At 42.4% G+C, this 19,588-nt stretch overlaps 1 protein-coding gene across 7 annotated transcripts in view; it reads left to right on the top strand.

The window, feature by feature from the left end:
* Window positions 1-19,588, top strand: part of agrn (agrin) — a 262,280-nt gene that overhangs the window by 20,229 nt on the left and 222,463 nt on the right. The gene's annotated exons all lie outside the window — the stretch shown is intronic.

Here is a 19,588-nt window from a genome sequence, read left to right on the forward strand (position 1 = left end):
GGGGGAGGGTCAGTGGATTAATTTTGGTCTTGTTTTCATTTTTTAACCACTTTTTTCCAACTTTCTTGGTTCAAAGCATATACCCCTTCCGACATGGTCAGTAGAGAGACCGGTAGGCGAGGTCATGAAAACGAGATGCTGATAATCATGAATGACTCACTTAAAAATGAATAAATAAATCAATAAAAATAAATAATGAAGGCCAGCCCGGTAGTCCAGTGGTTAGCACGTTGACTTCACAATGCAGAGGTACCGGGTTCGATTCCACCTCCGGCCGCCCTGTGTGGAGTTTGCATGTTCTCCCCGGGCCTGCGTGGGTTTTCTTCGGGTGCTCCGGTTTCCTCCCACGCTCCAAAGACATGCATGGCAGGCTGGTTGAGCACTCTAAATTGTCCCTAGGTGTGAGTGTGGGTGTGGGAGGTTGTTCGTCTCTGTGTGCCCTGCGATTGGCTGGCAACCAATTCAGGGTGTTCCCCGCCTACTGCCCGAAGACAACTGGGATAGGCTCCAGCAACCCCCGTGACCCTAGTGAGGATGAAGCGGTTCGAAAAATGAATGAATGAATGAATAAATAATGAATTAAACACTTCAATACATTTAATATCGGGAAGCTTTGATCCTTAAGTGCCTTAAGTATTTTACTCAAGTAGTTCCGACTTTATACACAACTGCAAATCCCACAAATGGACCCCCCCCAAAAAACATACTGAAGCAAAAACTGTTTGAAATAATGTCATTTAATTTATATTTTTATTGAAGGGAGAAAATTGCTTAAAATTAAAAAGTTGATCTCACATTTAACATGCATGTGAACCTCCTCAGATTTCCTAAAGATTTTTAAATTTTGAGAATTTGGATGTCTTCTCCTTCACGCCCACTATCATATCTGTCCTTTCTCATCAAACAAACAACTTATAATTTAAAATGTGGTGTTACCCAGCCTTATTTCAATTGCGTTAGGATTTGCCAACATTTATTTGGGGTTTTAATGTTAATGTACTACGTGACATGTTTGTGATTGAAGGTTGAACGCAGCGACTTCTAATGACTAACTGGTCGCTTGCTTGCATGGATGTGCCATTTGACAAATACTCAACATGACGCATCACGGAGGAGGACAGCGGAGAGAGAGCAAGTGAGAGAGCGAGGTTTACAGCCTGTTCATTAAAACGGCTCGCTAATGATTTACATGAGTGTGACAAATGCGCTCAGCAGAGTTCTGAGGAAAGGTTAGGAGATGAGGGTGAATCAACATTGTTTTTCCGCCGCTTTCCCTCAGTGACACTCACAAACGGGTTGCAAAAGGGTTGCAACTCTTTGACATTGGTTCTCTGACAATGTTGTCGTTACCGTCCAGTAACAGCCAGCATGAAAACATACTTATAACAGTCTGCTGAGTGCAACTACATTTGTCAACTTGCAAGGAAGTCGCAGAGTTTGTTTGGAACTGCACCGTAGCGCCCAGAATAGGACCAATTTATTTTCACCCTCAGTTTCAATAATTTGTTCACTCTTAGACAAACAAATAGCACCAAGGGGGTGAACAAACTACAGTTCAATGCACCAATAGTGTGAGCGTGAAAACATCCCACACACAAAATAACAGGTACCTTTAGTTAATATACACAGGCAAATACATAACAACTAAGTATAAGAATTTTGAAATATTTTCCAATTGTCGTTCACTTCACATGAACAAGCACCTCCCTATTTTTGAAACTTCTTGAAGCTAAATAAACCTAAATTCAGTCTGTCCACAAAACATGTAGAGAAGAAGTGGATCAGCTCAGGAACTTGACGAACATCCTAAGGTTGTCAGGCCCCATGAGATCTTTTACATCTGCTAAAAATTTCTCAACATCCTGAATTGGATATTGGGATTAATGATGTCTAAAAATGCATCCTAAAGCATGTTGATGGCGCAACTGAATTAAAAGGATAGTTTGTCGTCATCTGACTTTCTCCGAAGGCTTTTCTTCATGCTTCATAAATCAATCCCAACACTCACAGAGCAAAAAAAATAAAATAAAAAGCTCAACAGCACATCTCAGGTTTGACCAGCAAGGATTAAAGCCCAAAGCCAAAGCATCCTCCGCCACACTTGCTTGGACTGAAGCCCAGACAGTCAAGTGGACAGCTGTCTAGCCGGCCTTGCAGCTGCAAACACAAACTGTTCAGTGGTATGACATACAGAGCCAGCGAGACAAAAAACCTCAAAAGCCTCAATGTTTCGTCGGTTCAGTCTTCTTTGCTGTCGTTTTATGTCAATCATAATAGCTTTTTTCGTTTTCTTTTTCTTTTTAAGTGCTATAGGTGGGATGGAGAGATTATGGCAGGATTATGGTTTGGTACTTGGGATATGTGCAATATATTGACACAGCAAAGTGAAATTTGCATTTTATTTTAGGGATAATATCTCCTTGCTGATTTACTTTCATTCCAACATTTTATTTCGCATAAACTCCAGTGAAGTAACCTTCAACAATGTCAGCCAGCTATTAGCGATCATAAAACGTGAACGTTGTCTGTGAGCGTTTTCTCTCAGGGCTGGTTTTAAAATATGACCAACTCATTTCTTCAGTCCTTTTGTTTCTTTCACTGCCGTGATCCCTCACTGTGACTTGACGCTTTTCGCGAATGAAATTTATCCACGCACATGCTTCAGTGGCCTCGGTTCTCGGATTGGGGAATGTCACTGAAGTTCCCCACATTTGCAAGGATGTGAAATTACTGAGTATGTCGACTCGACACGCCTTCAGTGAATTTCCACTGTGTCACGCTCCTCGTCAGATTGACTGTCCATCCCCTGCAGACATCCCAGATATGAAACACCCCTGCTAAACCAGACTAACCTCCAACCTCAAGGTTGTGTGTGTGTGTGTGTGTGTGTGTGTGTGTGTGTGTGTGTGTGTGTGTGTGTGTGTATATATATCCTTTATATCCTTTATATATATATATATATATAAAATATCCAATAGGGCGGCCCGGTAGTCCAGTGGTTAGCACGTCGGCTTCACAGTGCAGAGGTACCGGGTTCGATTCCAGCTCCGGCCTCCCTGTGTGGAGTTTGCATGTTCTCCCCGGGCCTGCGTGGGTTTTCTCCGGGTGCTCCGGTTTCCTCCCACATTCCAAAAATATGCATGGCAGGCTGATTGAACACTCTAAATTGTCCCTAGGTGTGAGTGTGAGTGCGAATGGTTGTTCGTCTCTGTGTGCCCTGCGATTGGCTGGCAACCGATTCAGGGTGTCCCCCGCCTACTGCCCGGAGACAGCTGGGATAGGCTCCAGCACCCCCCGCGACCCTAGTGAGGATCAAGCGGTTAGGAAGATGAATGAATGAATGAATGAATGAATGAATGAATGAATGAATGAATATATCCAATGACGAACTAATTTCAGTGCAGACGGAAGCATGGTTGAAATATGCCGGACTGATTATTACACTTGGGTACTGTTTGACATAATGACAGACTGACGGTGATGGACGAGTACCCAGGCCGCTGGGTCCAATGCCGGACTGGCAAAATTTACGAAATCGCCCACCTCTGTTGGTTAGCACAACAAAGCAAGCAAGTTGTTTGCTACAAAACAATCTGCTGAGTTGCTTTTAATTACATGTTTAATATGGTGGGCAATTGACGATTAGTTATCTAAATTCTTCTTTGTTGAAAATGTGGGAAAGCTAATTTTCACATTCGGGAAGATTTGATTGAATTGCCCAACTTAAAATTTTATTCACTCCCTTTTTGAGTTGAACTGAAGGCAGTAGGAAATGACCTTTTATTACGTTGAACATTTTGACCACTGCAGCAGCGATGCACCACTGCAGCATCTTCCATAAATACTTCCAACCACAAAAAAAAGTGTGACAAAATTAACTTTTATTTTGTCACACTTTCCAAATTGTTAAGAAGATAGGAAACAGTTTTTATTCTTAAAAAAAAAAAACTTGGCAAGGCTTGATTGGAAACCAGACACGGGTGCATCGCTGAAGAGGCACGCCCTCCACGCCAGCTGCTGCCAAAACAAAAAACACAGACCGAGCAAAACCATGACAACAGGTTCTGGGGAGGGGGAAAAAAAGGATGAAGGCTGAAAAGGGATGTTGTCAAAACTTAACCTGCTTCAGTGTCTCAATATCTTGTAGCTCAACCTAACTTGCCCTAAGCAGCTGTTTCCTCTTTCAAATCTATGCACGCTGTGGTTTTAAGCACGACGCACCAGAGCCAAATTTAGGCCTGTCACAATTATACGTAATAAGAAGCAGATTCCCAAAACATATGGTCCCTTTCAATGAAAGCCTTGGCGCGCCAGTGAGAGGAAACGTTGTATTTTACAGCTCATGAAACTGGTCTTGAGGTAGTTATACCTGCCAAAACTGCTATTAGGGCAGGCGACTGCTTGAACCGGCCTTCAAACTGTTGACATTTCTCGTAGCTGTTTAACTCCCCTCGCCACTCGGATTTATTAAAAAAAAAAACATATACAGTACATTATTACAGCACTTTGTCATAAATAATATTTTTTTAAATGTATGATATTTTGATTTTCGATGATTCAAATTAATGATTTAACTGTTGTCATCTTAATTAAATTTTCTCTTAATCGTGATACTGCTGTGATATGAAGACATAGTTTGACTGTCTGACCGACCTTCAAGTGCACAGACTTTGTTTTTACGTCCTTTGCTTCTTGTGTTCCTGAGTTTCCACGGCGGCTTCGTAATGAAAGAGACTTCAATGTGAAATATCGCTGCCCTCACAAATGATCGCTCGCGGAAATAATTTCTCTTCGCTTTCTGGATCTGACATTGAGTCTGTAATTTGTGGTGCTGTTTTATTTGGTACATCCTGTTTTTTTTTTTTTTTTGTTGGTTTTTTTACTGCTTGGGTTAACAAAATATTAGGAATACATCTTGTTTTAGATCTGCACAGTTCCAGACAACCACGAAATGACAGTTAAAAAAAATAATAAATCTGTCCAAAACATCTTTTCTTTCCCTGGGAGTGATATTTTTCTGATTTATGACAAGGGGAACTTGTTGGAATTGGGTGTACAAATTGGTTTGCTTTTCATGACCACACTTTCGTTCACTTTACCACGGCTTGGTTAAAATCTGACTCTTGTGTTTGGTGCCTCCCGTTATCTCCCGTTGGCATCGTCTGTTCGCCGGGACGCCGGGGGTGGTCAAAAGGTTGATGAGACACAACAGTGTCCAAAGTGCTGCGCAAAGCACATAATCTTTATGGTTCATCCCGTTCCGTCAAGTTGACGACATTTATTATGACCTTCACGGGAGCACACTTGTTCTCAACTCTTGTCCCCCTTCTGCCTTGATCGTGGCTATGTTCTTGTCCTTGAGCAGAGCCTGTGCCTTTTAAACATGTTCGTTGGTTCGCTGTCAACAATGAACTCTGACAAGAAAAACATACATGGAAATACAAACAAATTGTTATATTCTTAGAAATCATACAATGCCCTCATTTTTTATTTTATTTTTTTTGGTCTTTCTTGCTATTTGTTTGTGGACGATGTATTATCTCCACCATAAAACGGCACGGCTTGTGATTGCTGCATCTTGTTTTAGAACTAAGTGACTCCCCTCCCTTGCCTGCTCATTCTCAAAACCTCATTGTCATGTTAAACCCCGATTAACATGACACCAGCAGACATGATAGACATGATAATTTGAAACAAGTAGTAATTTGAGTCCCGGGGAGGAATTGTTTCATTGGGTTGATCTTTTATTTGCACAATCTGCTCTACACTCCCTTTTTTTGCTTTTCTGTATTCAGCTATTCCCGGAAAGTGTTTAATACATCGGAGGTTGTCACCACAACCGCGACATAGAGATTAATTTGCGCCATGAAATGGATAATATGACAGATGCATGAGTTTCAACCTTTTGTCTGGCAAATAGATAAGAAACCTTTTACATGACTGCCTTGTGTGAGTAAAAGTATTCCCTTTCAGCTGAACACCTAAAAAGCACTGTGATGACTATCACATATGACGTTTGTTTGGAGCTTTGCAAAATCCCTACAGATAGCTCTTTGAGCCTGCTAGCAGGTTGATTATCAGAACACAAATGGGAAACCGCCCTGGCTTCCCGAAAACTTTAGCTAGAGCGGGGGTCGGTAACACGTGGCTCCAGAGTCGCATGTGGCTCTTTAGTGACATCTAGTGGCTCCCTGGAGCTTTATAAAACATTTTTGAAAATAGAAAAAAAATGATAGTAGGCTAATATAGCTCAAATATATATAGTGATGTTTTTTTTAAACATGCACTTTATTTATGCATTCAACAGACACAAACACATCTGCGTGCTACTCCGTGCTTCCTCTCTTCGCGTTTAACTCGAGAGGCGTTCAAAGACAGCCTAAAAAAACAGAAATTAATGATCACTTTACTGACACTAAGAAAAGCGAAAATAATGCACCAAAACAAAAAATCAAGCGAGAAAATCACAAAATAATTTCTATGGGTTTGTGAACACACAACAAAGGAATAAATAACATAAACAATTCTGAGACAGTCCAGTCTCCAACATGCATACAGCATGTGCTTCCTTCATTGTAAGTTTTATAGAAGGCTTTTATTTTTTTTGCAGCTCCAGACATTTGTGTGTGTGTGGTTTTTTTTCCTATAGGGCTCGTTCAACATTTTGGGTTGCCGACCACTGAGCTAGAGAAATTACTGGGTTCCTTGTAAACATGCAGCCAATGCACAGTTATTGGCAGCATTGATGGCAGGATAAATACAAAGAATTCCTTCGCCTGAAACAACTGTGGCCATTCCATTGTGTCTGTTGTACCTTAGAAACCACGTGAAACAATACCAGAGCTAGTTGTAGATGTTGTGTGTGTGTGTGTGTGTGTGTGTGTGTGTGTGTGTGTGTGCGCGCATGTGTGTGTGTGGTCCTGTCGTAGTCGTAAAGAAAATGGCTCGACAAAGCACTTGGTGAGTGTGCATGAATCAGGTCAAGCTGTTTTCCCGAGGTGAGCGCGCTTTCTTGTTGACAACCCGGAAGAATGCAACCACAGTGGCAGTGAAGTGTCAGAATGACGGGGTTGTCTATGGGAAGCTTTGTTATCGTCTCGTTGACACACGTTTGAACCCCCTCCAGACTTGGGGTAATGTCAATCATATCATGTGAAAAATTCAATACGGTTGCGTTCCCAGGTAAGAATCTAGTTGGAAGATATAATTAGATGGACAAACCTTCAATAAAGCTGATTTGTTTTCCCTTTAACTGCTGTATATGGGTGCAAATCCAAAGATGGTGCTAAAAACCACAGTTTGCTTCTTCCGGCTGCAACCTCATTTGGGCAGCCTCAATTGAGTGTTACAGTGGACTTCAATTTGCCATTACACGGTTTGGGATGACACACGAAGGGGTGTGTGGCATCAATGAAACTATCCCAACTCAGTGGTAACAAGTAATTCAACAATAAAGTGTAAATAATACAATTCTGCCTGTTTACTTGGAAACAAGAAAACCATATGACCTTCAATCCTCGTTCTTATTCATTACTAGACACAAACATATAACATGCAAAAGCTGCACTTCAAGAGTATGACAGACTTTACCAATAATAATTTTGCTACAGCAAATGTGCAGTGCTCACAGTACAGTACTACAAGAATGCATACAAACAGGTTTGCTTGTTTAACATAGAAAAGTGTGTAAAACAAGTTTTATAGCGCAACATAAAACCATCCATCTGTTATCCAAGACGCTTATCGTCACGAGGGTCACGGGCGTGTTGGAGCCTATCCTAGCTGTCGTCGGGCAGTAGCTATGGTACATGTTTAACTGGTTGCTAGCATGATTGCTACTATATTGATACAGTACCATGACAGACACCAGTAGAATACATTACTTGATCAATATTTCCACAATCAGAATCAGAATCGCCTTTCTTGTCATTGTATAGAATACACCGAAATTTGGGTGCCACTTCTTAGTGCATTTCCTAAAAAATTAAAATAACGGTTTAATGAATACAAAACTCAACAACACACAAGAGCAGCGCAAAATGTTATTATTAGCTTTCAAATAGTTTTTGTTTGGTGTAGTTCCTTGCTGTTGTTTGGAAGTATTGGTTTTTAGATCCGCTAGCGCCACCCGTTGTCTGTTGCTTGCCTCCTGTTGTGCTGTAGTTGATTTCCAACATCAGGGGATGACTCGATGCTTATGCCTGCTGCCGCTTTGGCCGGATAACCACACCGAGTCATGTTTCCTAACTTGCTTGAGTTCTGTGACTATGTTTGTGCGTCGGACCCAAATCCATACTAGTTGCATGCAGCTTTTATTACACGACCAATGCCCCTCTCTGAAGAAAACCCGGGGAAAAAACATTACATAATGTACTAACATAAAATTTACTGGTCGGTTGAAACTGAGCTTGAATCAATGGACCATGGCCTTTTACTAATACACTCTTGCATTAGCTTCTTTCCGGTAAAATGACTTGATGAGAGAATCAGCCTTCTTCTTCATTCACAAGAAGAATGGCCTCCTCAGCTTGGCTCGGGGGAGACAACTTAATTTCTCCACTGGTAATTAAATCACAACCACCGCTTGCTGAGGAGCCAGAGAAAAGCACATTGGTTTCTAACCGCACTAAGGCTGGATTAGATAAATCGCTGCCACTGTATCTGCCTTCGCTTGGTACGAGGAGTGAGAGAGGAGAATTCACTCCTTAAATGGAATTGCTGTGGTGACCTGGATCGTGGCAAAAGGGAGTAACTTTCGACTGATTCTTTCGATGCTCTTTTCTCAATTTCCTTTGTGCCCTTGGTTGTTGTAAAATATACAGTTTATAGTTGGAAATGGAGGAATTAGTCTTTGCAACTTCAGACCCCCATTCTTGCATCTACGCTGCATCGTCAGACATTTTAATTTGGATATGCCAAATGTATCGTAGGGCTAAGAATTTTGTATTCCATCGAAATCACCAATCGAGACTTCATTTTTATTTTAGCAGAAGCCTCACTTCACTCGTCTCTCCCTTCCCCAAGCAAAGCCACACCCCCAACTGATGTGCACGTGATGTGCAGTGTAAACAAGCTAGCCACAAGTGCGACATTGATAGTACGACCAATGACTAGTAATCTGTCCAACTCCTTCTGTTTTCTTGTCTTTTCTTCAGCTGTTGAGATATACATGTGTATATATATATATATATATATATATACCGCTTGATCCTCACTAGGGTCGCGGGGGGTGCTGGAGCCCATCCCAGCCGTCTCCGGGCAGTAGGCGGGGGACACCCTGAATTGGTTGCCAGCCAATCGCAGGGCACACATAGACGAACAACCATCCACGCTCACACTCACACCGAGGGACAATTTAGAGTGTTCAATCAGCCTGCCATGCATATTTTTGGAATGTGGGAGGAAACCGGAGCACCCGGAGAAAACCCACGCAGGCCCGGGGAGAACATGCAAACTCCACACAGGGAGGCCGGAGCTGGAATCGAACCCGGTACCTCTGCACTGTGAAGCCGACGTGCTAACCACTGGGCTACCGGGCCGGCATATATATATATATATATATATATATATATATATATATATATATATATATATATATATATATATATATATGTGTTATTTTCCAGTATAGTTTGAATTAAAGAGGAATGCCATTTCACTTGTTGAAGTTTTCCAAACAATGGTGTCAATCCATGGCAAAGTCATTATTCGAGCATTTTTAAGCCCCACAAGCCCCCCATCCTCCCTCTTGCAATGTTTTTGCTTTATCTCTCCAGTACAATGCTGGGCCTTATTGAGCAGAATACCTGTGTCACGGTGCCTCTGTACTGCCCAGTCCAACAATGGGATTCTTTCTCATTCCTCACTCCCTACTTAACTCTTTCCCCCAGGCAGGCAGGCAAGCAGGCAGGCATGTGTGTGCATTTTTTTTTAAATAATGATGACACAATGAGACCTCTTAGCTATGCAATCATTCATTGCAGTACATGAAAGATTATGTCATCAGACACCCACCAAATTCAAAGCCATTGCCACAAGAAAATACTTCTTATATAAAGAAATGGGGGCATATATGTTCAATTAAAATAATTGTTTTGTTGAGGTTTTCCAAAAATGATGTAGGGAATGCTTGCAGCAAGAGATATTTGCTTGCCATCTTTTTTTTTATTATTATTTTCTATTAACAGCAATGCCTTGAATAAGTCAGTGAGTTTTCTCACATTTCTTGGAGTGTGCTTTTGTTTCTGGGTAAACACTTTTCCGTCTGAGCTTGTTTCCCATAATTAGATATTAGATTACAGACTTCTCCTTCACGGGGCAGTGCTCTGAGGTCAAAAATGCCTCTCATGAGGCTAAATGTTGCTCGAGACACTGAGGGAAAGACTTAGCGGAATAGTACCAGTGTGGACAGCCAACCATCACCACACATTTGGTTTTCTAAGAGTTTTTCTAATGGTGAAGGAAGTCTGTAAAGAAAAGCAAGCAAATACCCACCTGGACTCAACAAAGATGGCGGTGATGCTTAGGACAGGATGACATGATTTGGCTTTTTTTTTTAAATTATAAACGCAATTGTTTCAGAGTGTTTTAGGTTGGGCATATCAAAACAAATAATATTGTGCTTGCCGGATTTAGAGCTGGTTTATTGGTAAAGAAATATAGCTGCTGAGTTTGGATAACATGTACTTGGATGGAGTGGTTTAGCCAAAATGTGTAATTTGCATTTACAGTACAAAGGGTAAAAACACCCCATTCCAGGACACTGCACCATTTCCAATTTGTTTTGGGCTGGAATTTTTTTCCACAGGAAATGCAAGGAGAGGAAAACAAATCTGTACCAGAGTAAAAGTACCACCGCCACATTACTTTTAATTAGTGTCAAGGGAGTGACATTGGCCTGCAACAGCTTTTCTGAACCAATACTGATAACCAGAAATCGTTTCATCGTGTTGTGCTTCACATTAACACCAAAGAAAGCGGATACACAATTCCATTTTTTTCATCTTGCTTGGAATTCTACTCAGGCGCCTGGACAGAGAAAAACTTTAATTTGAAGTGACATTGAAATTTCAAGTTTCATTTAAGGTTCTTTGCGTTTCACCACTTGAAACTTTTGCTATCACTTGTAGTGGCATCAAAAAAAAAAAAAAAAGGCTCAAGAAAAGCATGAGATTCTCACTAATTAGATCTGAAATCATACTAGAGACAACTTGTATGGTCCAAAAAGGTAAAATCCAGTTTTGATATCCAAGTTTAAATGCTAAAGGAGAATTAATAAATCCAACGTTTTTTGTCAAAGGTCATTACACAGGTCGTTGTTTTAAAATAAATCTGATTTTGTGGAGACGAGAGCCAAAGTAAGAGACGTCCCCAATCTGACCCCACACATTGATCATAAGTCTTTGTTTGCTAAACCCTCACATGTCACTGGATTTTGTGCAAGCTCTCACTTTGATGTGGGGAAAGAGATGAAGTCTGAATCTTAGTGTGTGTGTGTGTGTGTGTGTGTTCGAATCTAAACTATGCTAGTACCCCAGACTTGACCCAATTCAGGTTTTTCGTGTTGCTTCTGAATCATATTCTGCATTGATTGAGGGGTTTTTTTGCCAAATTAATATCTTATGAAAAAATAAATCAATGAGCTTTAGCACTTAGTCTCATATTTGACATGCTTTCCCAACATCCAATTACCAGTCAATTGGCTCCAGATCGGTCGCAGAAATCAGACCTTTAATCTTCAGGAAAAACCCTTTCACACGCAAACGTGCGGCAAAGTAAAAGTGCTGGGGGGCTAAGGAGTGCGGGACCAGTGGGAAGAAGGGAAAGTATGCGCTGAAGAGGGGAAGGTCGGAAACAGAGAAGTATGAAGCAAGATCACAGAGCCATGCAAGTTCTCACCACCACAGATCAAAGGTCAAATCCTTAAAGTGGTAGTTAGGTTGGGAGGGATTAAGGAGTGTATCGGGTCAGGTTGTCGGTGCGACGCTGCAAGAATGTGGGAATCATACGAGTTCCCCACCACCCCTGGCTCTCCCAATGTCTTATTGGCGCGAATTTCACAGAACCTCAAACATCTAAATTGTAAGGCTGACTTGATTATGTGCATTCATACCCGTCAGGTTTTTCAAACAACGCCATTCCGATGAAGGGGAAACAAAACTCGGTGGGTGTGTATAGCACGCCCATCCATCTCAGGCTAAGCAGCCCACCGTCGGTCCATTTGTTTCACTTGGCATATATGTCTTGAGCGTGTCAAGGGGAGGTCAATACTCGGCTGGGAGTCCAATCAAGGCTGATGAATGGGTGAGCAAGCTATATGCAACGAGGACTCAGCTGCGAAACCACAGAAGACCCAAGATGAGGGCACGAGTTAAAAATGTGCCTTTTGTCACGACGAGCTATTGTCAAGTGTGAAACTGCAGAGGGAAAGTGGCTGATTGATGCATCCTCGTCATCCTCAGCTCACTTCGAAACAGCTGTACAATGTTGTTGTAAAAGAGGCTTATAAAATAAAATAAAATAAAAAGTTTTTTGAAGGTCGGTGTCAGACTTTTTGACTGACCATCATTTTTTTTTTAAACTATACGCCTAAATAAGTCATGAGGTGTGATTTTACTTGAGACTTCAGTAAATCTTGTAAGACTTCATCTTCACAAGTGTCAAAAAGTCAAGGCCACGGCAGCCAACTCCAGGCCAGCACATAATCCATTTTGTGTTTATATTGCACTTAATTGAACGGTGTTTGTTGTTTTTTTTTTCTTCTTTCTACCTACATTCTTGCTGCTGGAGGCTGTAAATTTCCCCAGTGTGGGACAAATAAAGGATATCTTATCTTATCTTATAATTTTATGTGTCCTAGGATGGGCATTTATATGTATCAACGTAGCTACAAATACCAAAATTCCAAATTCTCAATTTTTTGAAATTACATTGAATAATGCTAGCATTTTTTAAATTGTTGTTGTTACCAATGCCTTTTATCAAAAATATTTGAAAAATAGTTGAATGTACAATTACACACTTCTCATTTGTTGTGTAAATAGCATAGTGTGAGACTTTCATGCATTTATTTCCATGAGTTCACAGTCATAATGGCCCTCTGAGGGACACCATTACACAGCCCCGGGCAAAGTACAGCCCGACGGCAACATTTGACCAGCAACAGTCTCACAGAGATCATGAAGTCAAAATAAAATATAAAATATTTTGTATATATTTACTTTGAACGTTGCGGTTTTGTTTCATGTTCCCATGTGCACATTTGTGCAAGCAAGAGCTACGACTTGTGTCTGCAGTATTTAGTGACTTCTCGGACTCCTCTAAAAACTGTTTACACCCCCTCACCCCCACAAAAATGAGAGCGGCAAAAATGACAATGGTGGTCCTCATGTGAGCATCACTCTTATTTCCTACATGGTGGAGGGTAGAGGGCCAACAAGTTTGGCCTGGTAATATGCAAATCAACAGTTTCATAGGCCATATGTAGTGGGTGTATTATAATTCATCACTGTACATTCTATATGTACTTCCCACTTAACTATATACAGTCAAACCTCGGTTTTCGAACATCTCTGTTATCGACCGAATCGGATTTTGTCCCGAAAATTCGAGATTTTTACGCCTCGGAATACGAACGAAAACCGGTTTTCCACCAAATTGAGCAAACCTGAACATGCCACTTGACTCCTCTCGGCTTCCTTATACGAGGAAGTGACACCTCTTGTCACGTTCATTGTGAACAGACGTGTTTGTTGTGATTTACGCAAATCTAACTGTTTTAATGTTATTTCTGTGTATTAGCCGCTAATCATGGGCTAATAAAATAGTTTCGGATTTCGAACAAATCGCTTTTCGAACAGTCTTCTGGAACGGATTTTTGTCGAAAACTGAGGGATGACTGTATTTAGAAGTCATGACTAGGTAGGGCTAATATGACTTGTCAGTTGGTACGCCCCATTAATGTTAGAAAGACGTCATTTTAATGATCGCTTGCAATTTGGATTAAAATGCCTAATTCTAACAATACAACTACACATATGCTTTTTATCAATACATTATAAATAATATAATACAAAGCTGAGGTTAGCATCTTGGCCCCCCCAGTTTTTTCATGCAGCAGATTTGCAGACTTCGTTACCCAGGCCTGCCATAACGACTATGTGACAAAAATGTAGTTTGACATACCCGATCGAAAAGATTCACTCCACAATTGTGTTTTGCTCTTTATTTTACAAATTTGCGCTAGCATGACAGGGGGTTACCAGTGTTGACGAATAAGAAAAACACGATGGTTGAAAATTGAGAATGATGAGAATAAAATGGGCTGGCTGTCTTTGCAATGCTTTTCATCTCACTGGCTCACTGCAACTGTTCAGAATTTTGCCTGGTGTTTGTCTTATGCTCACTAAGAGCTTTGATAATGTTTCTACAACCGCAGCGGGAGTTGTGCAAATGCGCTTATTAACTTGGCAAACAACCACTGAACTATGGTGGAGCGTGACTGCTTAAAAGTCAGAACTACTCGGCCAACGCGGACCGTACAGTAACAACTCCCCAGGAGGAAAGAGTAGCTGGAACTCAATCAGGAATTGATAGATGGCCGGAAAATGTTGCTGTTCTCATTTTGAACTTGTTTCAGCCACTGGAACTCTTGAATTCCGTAACTAATTCCCCATGAACATCCTCCTGTCTTGTCGTCGGGAATTTAAACATGTTTGAAAAACGGCATCCTAAAAATGTTCTGCCTTCTCTCCTTTTTGGAAATAGTCCTAATCTTTCAAATCCAGCAAGCCAACGGGAGACTTACGGACCCAGAAACATTGGAAAACCCGCTGAAATCCTCGGTTAAAAAAAAAAAGATTTACTTTGTCTGTGTCAAGCTTGCTGTCTTCATTTGCTCAAGTTTCCTCAGTCTTTGTACAGGTGTCAGGGGCTGAATTGACAACACGCCTCCATAGAGCAGCACCCATGGTTTATTGCCCTGACCCGATCTGTAAAGGGTCAGCAAGGGGAGGCGGTGGTGCGGGGCAGATGGAGATGGGAAGGTTGAATGAAGAGTTGACAGGAGTTTCAGCTGGGGGTGGGGGGGGGGGGGGGGGGGGGTCGTCTCACGAGCGCTTTGCATCGGGGGTGCACTGGGAGTAAAGCAAACAGCTGGAACACATGTTGACTGTTGAGATCGGTTTATTTCACTGGCCCTCGCTCTGTTTATGAGCGGCGAAGATCCAGCTGTGCGTAAATGAGAAAGGAGATGATTTAAATGTGAAAACGAGGACAAATAGAACCCTTGCGCCAACACCGGCAGACGTTTTCAACAAAGAACATGGAGCAATCAAGCTTGTGTATAATCATTCATGTTGAGGCCTTTTTTCTGGAGAGGGGATGTTGTCTTTGCGATGACTCGGCTCTCGTGTTTACCTGAAAAGTACACATGATGACGCGCTCTGTATTTTATTGACGGTTCTATGTTCTGTGAACATGTTTCTCCCAAAATATAGTGAGGTTAGGAAAAGGGACTAAACTGTTTTCAGTCATAAACAAGAGTGCTTGGTTAGGATTGATTGTTGATTACATTCTTGACAATCAATAAATAAATGAAGAATACCAATCAGAAACTCTATTTCACCCATCGCTAATGAAATTCTCAGAAGGGTCTGATGACTACTGTGTAAATGACTGCTAATGAATTCAAGGTGCCATGGCTGTCTCTGCTACCATATATTTGTGCGTCCTTACTCAAGTCATTCTCCTCTAAAAGTCAACGTCACTCTTCCTCCCGAGCAGGACTTTAATGAAATGGTTGCCATGGACCCTTCATGCTTATTGTATTAAGTGCGATCAATAAATCCTTTTTGTGCGCTTGCAACCTCCCCCTCATCTCCAAATCTCAATAAAGCTGAGTGCTTTCAGAGTAATGAGGATTGCTTGTGAACTTGGTTACCTTAAGTGCCAGCAAACTTAAGGTGCCCCATTTAGATGCTCTTTTTTCTTGTTCATATGCGCCAGCATGGTGTAGCTGTAGCCACTTGCAGAAAATCTGCATCATGGTTGTAAAAAGTAAAGTACATTGAGTGAGTCTGCATACTGCCAAAATCATATATTTTCCCCCTATATTCAATGCTAAGCTGATGTATTTTAAAAAAAAAAGTCAATGTCCTATAAAGGGCAATTGACTCGGGAGTTGTTTTGATGCTGGATCTTACTTAATACAGTGGTTACCTCTACTTACGAAATTAATTGGTTCTGGGAGAAATTTCTTAACTAGAAATCTTGTAAGTAAAGTCGTGTTTTCCAGGTAAATGCCCGAATCCGTTCCAAGCCCCAGACTTTTTTTTAAATCATAAAAATGCATCAAAATATTGAACAAATACATGTTACAATTAGATTATTGCACAATAAATGAGAGTTTTGCATAATGTAAAAAAACAAAGAATATAATAAAGAATAAAAATGGTAGTCATTTAACTCAACTGCATCCCGATCGTTTTTTGCCCTCTTTAGTTCATGTTCTCGCTCAGAAGTATTTTTTTGTAAAGAACTGAGTCAAGGACGTTAGCTTTTGTTGGCATTTAACAGTCCTTCGAAAATGTCCAAGGCAAACATCAGCATAGTGAGCGATCGCCCGACTGGTGAACACTTTCTGGGCGATTCGCATTTATACTATTGGAACACCTGATGGAGCGAGGGGTGAATGACGAGGACATTTCCGTAAACACACAGTTATATACACACACACACACACACACACACACACACACACACACATTCCTGTAAGACTATATTTGTGAGGTCCGGGTAACTCCAGATAGGGAGTGAGGACCACCCTTTCTGATAGGTTTAGAGAGGAACTAGTCTTAGATTTGTACACTAGATGTCACCCCAACCACTTTCCCCACTTCAACTTCTTTAAAAAACAGAGCAATAAAAAGTAGACTTGAAACTGAAATCATAGCAGGAGTGAGGACTCTGAATGGGCACATTCAAAGTCCTCACTCCTGTTGTGACTTTGGTTAAAATATCTTATCTTTTTTGGTTTTGTTGCAGTTAAGCATACAAATCAACTTTTGGTATGGCCTTCAGAGTTTTTCCTCTTATTAACCTGCAATTACACAGCAGACATTTTGTATTTTAATTTTAAAAAGTGTGAGTAGTCTGTTTTATGAATAATTTGATAGTTTCAACTTAAAATAAGCAGAGTTCCTCATTTATACATTATATATCAATCACAACTTGAACCGATTGATTGCTGTACAATTACTACTACAATAAAAGTGACCCATGCTTTGGCCAATTAATTTACGGAACTAAATCAAATATATTGTAAAACTTTATAAGTACATGTCAACATTAAATCTCACCTCAAGTAGAACATTTTTAACAACACTGCTCAGGAAGAGTAGAAAAGAATTGAAAAAAAAATACTCCAGCAAGAAAATTTAAATTTAAAAATGAAGAACTCGAGAAGCAGATCTTTTCTTGAAGTTCTTTACGTCTTTACAGGTTCTTTGAGCCAAGGCCTGCGGCTCTTTCATTTTGCAGTCAGTGCATTGTTCTTGCTTGACACCCTTTTATAAGTCTCCCCAGGTGTTTTTCCACAGCAGCCTTTTCTTCTTCATTCCATGGTCTCCTCAAATTTGCTATGGGAGACCCTAAATATGATGACAATTGCAATTTAATGATACTCACAAAGACCACCTTGTGATAGCTTTACAATGTGGATTTTATACGTAAAAAAATAAAAGTACTTGTCTTTTTCTCCAATTTAGATTTTGCCTGCTCTTTGGGTGTAAGGTTTTTTCCATCCATCCATCATCTACCGCTTATCCGGGGCCGGGTCGCGGGGGCAACAGCTTTAGCAGGGAAGCCCAGACTTCCCTCTCCCTAGCTACTTCTTCCAGCTCTCCCCGGGGGATCCCGAGTCGTTCCCAGGCAAGCTGGGTGACATAGTCTCTCCAGCGTGTCCTGGGTCTCCTCCCGGTGGGACATGACCGGTACACCTCACCGGGGAGGCGCTCAGGAGGCATCCGAATCAGATGCCCAAGCCACCTCATCTGGTTCCTCTCGATGTGGAGGAGAAGCGGCTCGACTCTGAGCCCCTCCCGGATGACTGAGCTTCTCACCTTATCTCTAAGGGAGAGACCGGACACCCTGCGGAGAAAACTCATTTCAGCCGCTTGTATCCGGGATCTCGTTCTTTCGGTCACGACCCATAGCTCGTGACCATAGGTGAGGGTTGGGACGTAGATCGACCGGTAAATTGAGAGCTTCGCCCTTTGGCTCAGCTCCTTCTTCACCACGACAGACCGATACAACGTCCGCATCACAGCAGACGCTGCACCGATCCGCCTGTCGATCTCCCGCTCCCTCCTACCCCCACTCGTGAACAAGACCCCAAGATACTTGAACTCCTCCACTTGGGGTAAGATCTCCTCCCCGACCCGGAGGGGGCACTCCACCCTTTTCCGACCGAGGACCATGGTTTCAGATTTGGAGGTGCTGATTTCCATCCCAACCGCTTCACACTCGGCTGCGAAACGCTCCAGTGAGAGTTGGAGAGCCCCGTTTGAAGGAGCCAACAGCACCACATCATCTGCAAAAAGCAGGGATGTAATACTGAGGCCCCCAAAACGGACCCCCTCAACGCTTCGGCTGCGCCTAGAAATTCTGTCCATAAAGGTTATGAACAGAATCGGCGACAAAGGGCAGCCTTGGCGGAGTCCTACCCCCACTGGAAACGATTCCGACTTACTGCTGGCAATGCGAACCAAACTCTGACATCGGTGGTATAGTGACCGAACAACCCGTATCAGGGGGTTCGGTACCCCATACCCACGAAGCACCCCCCACAGAACTCCCCGAGGGACACGGTCAAACGCCTTCTCCAAGTCCACAAAACACATGTAGACTGGTTGGGCGAATTCCCACATACCCTCAAGGACCCTGCTAAGGGTGTAGAGCTGGTCCACTGTTCCACGGCCGGGACGAAAACCACACTGCTCCTCCTCAATTGGAGGCTCGACTTCCTGACGGACCCTCCTCTCCAGCACCCCTGAATAGACCTTACCAGGGAGGCTGAGGAGTGTGATCCCTCTGTAGTTGGAACACACCCTCCGGTCCCCCTTTTTAAAAAGAGGGACTACCACCCCGGTCTGCCAATCCAGAGGCACTCTCTCCCTGTTGACCACGCGATGTTGCAGAGGCGTGTCAACCAGGACAGCCCCACAACATCCAGAGCCTTGAGGAACTCCGGGCGGATCTCATCCACCCCTGGGGCCTTGCCACCGAGGAGCTTTTTAACCACATCGGTGACTTCAACCACAGAGATAGGAGAGCCCACCTCAGAGTCCCCAGGCTCTGCTTCCTCCAAGGAAGGCGTGTTGGTGGAGTTGAGGAGGTCTTCGAAGTACTCTGCCCACCGGTTCACAACGTCCCGAGTCGAAGTCAGCAGCGCCCCATCCCCACTGTACACAGTGTTAGTGGTGCACTGCTTCCCCCTCCTGAGACGTCGGATGGTGGACCAGAATTTCCTCGAAGCCGTCCGGAAGTCGGCTTCCATGGCCTCACCGAACTCTTCCCACGCTCGGGTTTT

Source organism: Hippocampus zosterae, chromosome 2 (assembly GCF_025434085.1).
Source record: "Hippocampus zosterae strain Florida chromosome 2, ASM2543408v3, whole genome shotgun sequence".
In the NCBI taxonomy this organism is placed as follows: Eukaryota; Metazoa; Chordata; class Actinopteri; order Syngnathiformes; family Syngnathidae; genus Hippocampus; species Hippocampus zosterae.